We start from the raw sequence: 6693 nt of genomic DNA on the forward strand, positions 1-6693 counted from the left end.
AATATAGGGACTGTATGGTTATTTTTAAAGACAGGTGTGCTTCTTTTGTGCTGAGGAGGGCACCCCTACTAAGCTTCCATATTTAGTGAAAAGACGACTTACCATCATTTTTTTAATTCCAAGAATTCATGGCTGAACCTGTCCCACAAATGCGAGGACTGCTTAATGTTCATATTGGCCATTTGTTCTCTTAGTCATAAGCTGGCCTTCTGTGAGAAATTATGACTCGGACTCCACAGCTTTTCTGTTTGCTTATGGTTCTCATTATTGCAGCCAGCACTTTCCACTTTCCACTTGCACATCAATTGACATTTTGTCATTTTTTTAAATTCTAGATCCTCGATATCGATGGAGTCACGTTGCTATGACGAGGACTGCACTTTAACTTGTATCTGAATGATAGCAGGCAATTGCTGTATATATATATATATATAATTATGTTTCAGCTAAATGTTTAAAATTCAGCTTTATTCTGCAGGTAATCAGAATGTCTGGGCTAATGCAGCTCAAAGAGCTGCTGGGAGAATAGGGTAATTGCTGATTTTAACCATGTAGTTTGCACTTAGGAGAGAGCTAATGAATATATGTGTATAGATGGAAATTTCCCCTATGGTCTTGATTAAAGCAATGAATGTGGGGGTTTAGGCATGCAGGTTCATGTGATGATATTGTTAATTGGAGGATCTACGTTGGTAACAGAGGAAAAAGAAACATCTTTTGTGTTCTATCTGGGGCTGGGGAGGCTGACATCTGCAAACTGCTCTGAATCTCAAAATCGCTCTCTGAAAGCTTTGAGGCAGCATACACTCATTAAAGCAAGTATATTTATGGTTGCTAACTCTATTTCAAGAGGACATGTAAGTCTATAAGAGAGTATTGCTCATTTAGAACTGAACCATTGTAAGCTAGAAATTTGAGTTGTTTCCTTTCATTTTTAACTGTTGTTCAGTTTTTTTTTAATAATCAAGCTGTTTCCTTTGTTCGTTATAATCAAAACTATCTTCTCAAATAAAGTTGGTTTTACAATGATACATTTTAATTTGTCAGTGGAATGCTCCTGGAGTGAATAATCCTATCCTTACAATTGTGCCACAAAATGTTGGCCTCTAATCTGACCTCATGATTACCTTGGACTTCTGGTCTGGAACTTTAACACAAACTATTTTTTTGATTTTTGTGGTAAAAAAATGATATTTTATATGAGTCCATGCAGAAATAACTCTTCTAACTTCATATTCTGGGTACCATGTTCAGATTTGTTTACGCCTATCTTTTCTTTATCTCTGCCTGTTTCTGTTGTCATTCAACTGGAGGAAATATGAGGATAAACAGTGATTCATGGATTAGAAACACTGGAAGTTGTCTATGTTTGCCTTCCTTCATTCAGTAACTCTTTTCTAAGCTGTTACATTATTAATTAATTGAACAATTGGTGTAACTGAATATTTCACTATGATCATGAGCTCCTGTCTGAACTTGGACTGAGTCACCCCGTTTTAAAAAAAATGTTTGTGCAGCAATTTCATTTTAACAGCAATACTATGACTTCATCAAAACTGTATCAAGAGTTTTTGTAATTCTTGGGATTTTTTTCCTGTAACATTGTAATATATGAAATGTATAACATGTAAAAGCCATGGAATTGTGAAGCTGCCAGATATGGTGACGTGTAAAATACAGACTTCCTTCTGTTCTCCATCTCTGGGTCTCTATGATCATCCCTTTTGCTCTGAGCCCTCAGTCTTTGATGGACTTGACTGTTTACTAAAATGCACCTGACTGTATGAATGCTGAGCAACAGAATAATTGCATATGGGACATTAGTGTTAAATCTTACACTCCAAGGTCTGCATAAAATCTTAATTTTTCATTGCAGAACCAGGGGACTTAATGAACGATTCCTCTACCTTCCAATCCAAAGTAAAATGTCATGCTTTTAAACAGAGAAAAATGCCACACGATGCAATAACAGCTGCAGTTTTCTCGGTGCAATAATTCATTTTCAACTTCTGGCAATAAAAGGATAAGAATCGATCAAAAGAGAAAGTGACAGTGAGCCAGAAAGAGCAGTCCGGTGCTGCGAAAAGCAGGACTGTGAGGACGCTACACACTGAGGTAATTTTCAGAAACAATTGCAGGAAATAATAAAAACTGATCCTGAAGAGTATGACATTAACAATAATGACCAGAAAATCAGCTGTTGCCATGCCCGTCAGGCAGCAAGTAGTGCAGGCGGAGAGGTCACATTTTCAGACTGACAGGATCACAATTGCCAGTAAAGAACGCAAAAGAGGCTATAACTTGTAGATCAAAAATTCTCTGCTGCCGCTGGATTGAAGTCAGGTAATGCGAATATATTTTACAAAATAGCCTTAACAGCCCATGCCCAACATTGACCCATCTACTTTAGAGTTAAGCAGAGACAGGACAATGGGCGCTGAATAACTGATCCTTACTAATAAGGCTATGAGACACAGGAGGCTAAGGAAATTCGGCATGCCCACTACGACTGTCACCAACTTTTAAGATACACCATAGAGAGCATCCTTTCTGATTGGCTCGCCGCATGGCTCCTGCTCTGTCCAAGGTAGCAAGAATCTACAAAGGTCGTGAATGAAGCCCAGTCCATCACGCAAACCAACCTCCCACCTAGTAACTCCGTCTATATTTCCGGCTGCCTTGGAAAAGCAGCCAGCGTAATCAAGGACCCCACGTGCCACGGACATACTCTCTTCCACCATTTTCAGTCGGGAAAACGATGCAAATGTACGAAAAACTCAAGAACAGCTTTTTCCCTGCTGCCATCAGAATTTGCATGGACCTACCTTATGTTAAGTTGATATTTCTCTGCACCATATCTGTGGCTGTAACACTACATCCTGCACTGTCTCCTTTCCTTCTCTTTAAACGGTATGCTTTGTCTGTCTAGCGTGCAAGAAACAGTACTTTTCACTGTATACTAATACATGTGACAAGAATAAATCAAATCAGATCAAATCAAATCATCCGGCAGCCTTTGAATTTCACCTGTTTCACAGATATAGTGCAATGTAACAGCTGAAGTGAGGGTGACAATAGGTTTGCGGAAAAGGAAAGTGCTTTCAGTGCACTGTCCTTTGAATCGCATGTCCTTATCTTCCGTCTTATTTAACATCCACTGTACATTCTCCAACAGCATCCTATACAAGCATACCAAGTACAACGCTGCCCTTTCGCCACTTCCCTTCCCATTGTCTGCAGACCCAAGCACTCCTTCCAGAAGCAACGGTTTACTGGTACATCTTCTAATTCTGGCACAGCTTTTACTGCTCACAAATAAGTGTCCTCTATATTGGAGATGCTGAGTGAAAAATAACGAGGTCATTACAATTGCAAATTAAGGAGCGTGATTACTATCCAGAGCAGTCGAGTAATATCTATTATCAGAAGACAAATTGTACTTTTTGCAGAACATTGATAATATTACACCTATCGCATTGATCTCCATAGTACAATAAGATACTGAGGAATTCAAGATGGTTGAACATATTTTACAATGATGATATCAGTATATGCCAGATTATGACTAGCTGGGAGGGAGGAACAGGTTGGGCATCTTTTCCTTCGTAAAAGGAAATCTGAGGCTGTAAATTCGATTGCGTTAGAGCGTGAACATCGAGACGATGGTTCCAGTTCGTGAGGTCTCTAAAATGAAAAAAATCCGTTTAATCGCTAATGAGACCAAATCAGAACTCAGGAGAAATATCTCTAATCAGAGAGATTGAATGTGGAACTCAGTATAACGCAGAGCAGGTGTGATGACTACAACACATTTATTTGAATCCATGAGGTACAAAGCCGCAGAGTGCCACAGAAGGACCACATTGGAACAATTAAATAAATGGAAGATGAAAGCGACCTGGTGATGAGAAAAGCACTCGTTGTAAGGGGCAGACGGAAGCGCATCTCTACACGAAAGAAGAACATGTTTAATGCAAAAGTAAATGGAAAAATGTAACATGTTACAATTGCAACAAAGTTGCATACACGAAGTCGAATCGCTGGAAGTTTGTTGGGAGTCTGATTGCACTGAAAAGTTCTAAACCAAAGGTGAACGGAAAAAGTTGGGACATAGGAGGTGGAATTGTTGGAAGCTAAATGGGAGCTCGGTTGCACTGAAATGTTCTAAAACAAAGGTGAAGGGCAGATGATGATAGGTTATCATTGCAACAAGATTATTGAATTATTGGAAGTTAAACGGGACACAGGTTGCACATAAAAAACCTAAGAGTTCTGTAAATGTGCTTTGGCCTCTGTCTCAAGAGAGGACAAGTGCAGAGCGTTCGTACAGGTTCACAGCGAACAATTCGAATTAGCTAGAGAGATGGATAGAGAGATTAATCTACACCGGAAAATTCGGCGGACAGGCTACATAGATGTTCAAAATTTTCATATCTGTGGGGAAATTGTATAACTCTTGTTTTTCAGGACAAGAAACACAATCTGTCGACATTTTGAGAGGTACGGTTAGCAGTTACAAATATAGTGTGCTAGTGCCATCTGTTGTCCAGAAGGGTTATTGCAGGTTTATGTTCCGTTTCTCCACAGATTCAATTTGAAACTTAATTTGAAAATTGGGGAGGCAAATACTGGTGTGATAGAGAAATTGTCCATTACAGGAGCTCAAATCATTTTTGGAAATGATACAGTTACATCTTAACTGTATTGTTTGCTGGAGCAGACGAGTGAAGGAGCAGAGAGAGAGATAAGATTTTTACCTGTTTAAATAAGTTTAAAGCACTTTGCTCTTTGTTGAACTGTTTAAAGCATTTATTTATTGTATTTACTGCTTTAAGAATTCTGAGGGAGTGGTTAGAAGGAGTTGTGGGCCAGCCAGCTTTAAATCAGCGCCAGGTTTAAAAGGAGGCCTGGTGTAAACAGCGGGCAGCGTCTGAGCGGGCAGTGGAGTGAGAGGGAAGCAGAGTGAGCAATTAGGGCTTAATATCAAAAAGGGCTGGAGAGAAAAAGGGCCAGGTGAGTTCGTGTGGAAATTTTCAAAATTACTGCAGTGAATAATGGAGGGCCATGTGATGTGTGGTTTCTGTATAATGTGGGAACTGGTGGACCCCAGGGTCCTCCCCAGTGACCATGTCTGCAGTAAGTGCAGGTTGCTGGAGGAGCTCCAGCCCAAGGTAGATGAGCTGGCCTCTGAGCTACGGACGCTGAGGCTCATCAGGGGGAGAGAGGGTGCCATTGTCAATGGGGTGCAAGTGACATCCACCCCCCCTAGACTGGCTAACTCTAAGGGTCAGGGACAAGAGGGGGCTGCTGGGAGGAGGAAGGGGGGTGAGGAGCGGAGGCCTCAGCCTCTTAATCTGCATAACAGATTTGAGGTTCTTGCTTCCAGGCTGGACGAGAACGAAGCAGGTGAGGTTGGTGAGCAAACTGCACACGGTACAGTGATGCAGCAGGACATAGGCAAAGAGAGGGGGAAAAGGAACGTAGTAGTGATTGGGGATAGTGGGGTGAAGGGCATTGACACTGTCCTTTGTCACAATGACAAAGTGCACAGAAGGGTGTGTTGTCTGCCTGGTGCTCGGGTCCGGGATGTCGCAGCTGGGCTGCAGAGGAACCTGGAGTGGGAGGGTGAGAATCCGGTCGTTGTGGTACGTGTGGGTGCCAACGACGTAGGCAAAATGCAAACTGAGGGCCTGGGGAGGGAGTATGAAAAGCTGGGAATGGAATTAAAAAGTAGAACCGACAAGGTGGTTATCTCTGGGCTACTGCCTGAACCGAGTGCAGATGGGCGTAGGGTTGACAGGATTAAGGAAGTGAATGGGTGGCTCAGAGATTGGTGTGGGAGGAATGGGTTTGAATTTATGGGGCATTGGCACCAGTATTGGGGTAGGTGGGACCTGTTCGGGCGGGATGGGGTTGGTCTGAACCGTGCTGGGACCAGAGTGCTGGCGAATCGAGTAAAGAGGACTGTAGACAGGGCTTTAAACTAATTAGGGGGGGGAGGGTGCGAGGGTAGGTGATGTTACGAGGTCTAAAGTTAAGGAGAGGGTACAGGTAAGGGAAGAGGCTGAGGATGTCCCAATAATAGAGGTAGTAGGGGGCGTGAGTATGGTTGGTGGCGTTACGGCAAATAGGGTCCAGGTGAAGGCTGGGATGAAAGCGCTTTATCTGAATGCACGAAGCATTTGGAATAAAGTGGATGAGCTGATGGCGCAGATCGACACAAATGGATATGATCTGGTGGCCATTACAGAGACGTGCTGCAGGGTGACAGGGACTGGGAGATGAATGTACAGGGCTATTAAGTGTTTAGGAAGGATAGGCAGGAGGGAAAACGTGGGGCGGGGGGGTAGCTCTGCTGATTAGGGATAGCATCACAGTGGTAGCAAGGGATGATATTGGAGCCAAGGAGCAGAGGGTGGAATCGTTGTGGGTGGAGATAAGGAAAAGCAAAGGGAGGAAGACGCTGGTGGGTGTCATCTATAGGCCCCCGAATAATGATCTGGAGGTGTGGCGGGCTGTTAACGCGCAAATAAGTGCGGCGTGCAGGAATGGGACGGCCGTAGTTATGGGGGATTTCAATCTGCATATTGATTGGTCGACCCATGTTGGACGCGGGGGGCTCGAGGAAGAGTTCTTGGAATGCTGCCGGGATAGTTTCCTCGAACAGTGTGTGTTGGAGCCGACGAGGGAGCG

The sequence above is a fragment of the Carcharhinus amblyrhynchos genome, chromosome 9 (assembly GCF_965287045.1).
Source record: "Carcharhinus amblyrhynchos chromosome 9, sCarAmb.v2.hapA, whole genome shotgun sequence".
NCBI classification, from domain to species: domain Eukaryota; kingdom Metazoa; phylum Chordata; class Chondrichthyes; order Carcharhiniformes; family Carcharhinidae; genus Carcharhinus; species Carcharhinus amblyrhynchos.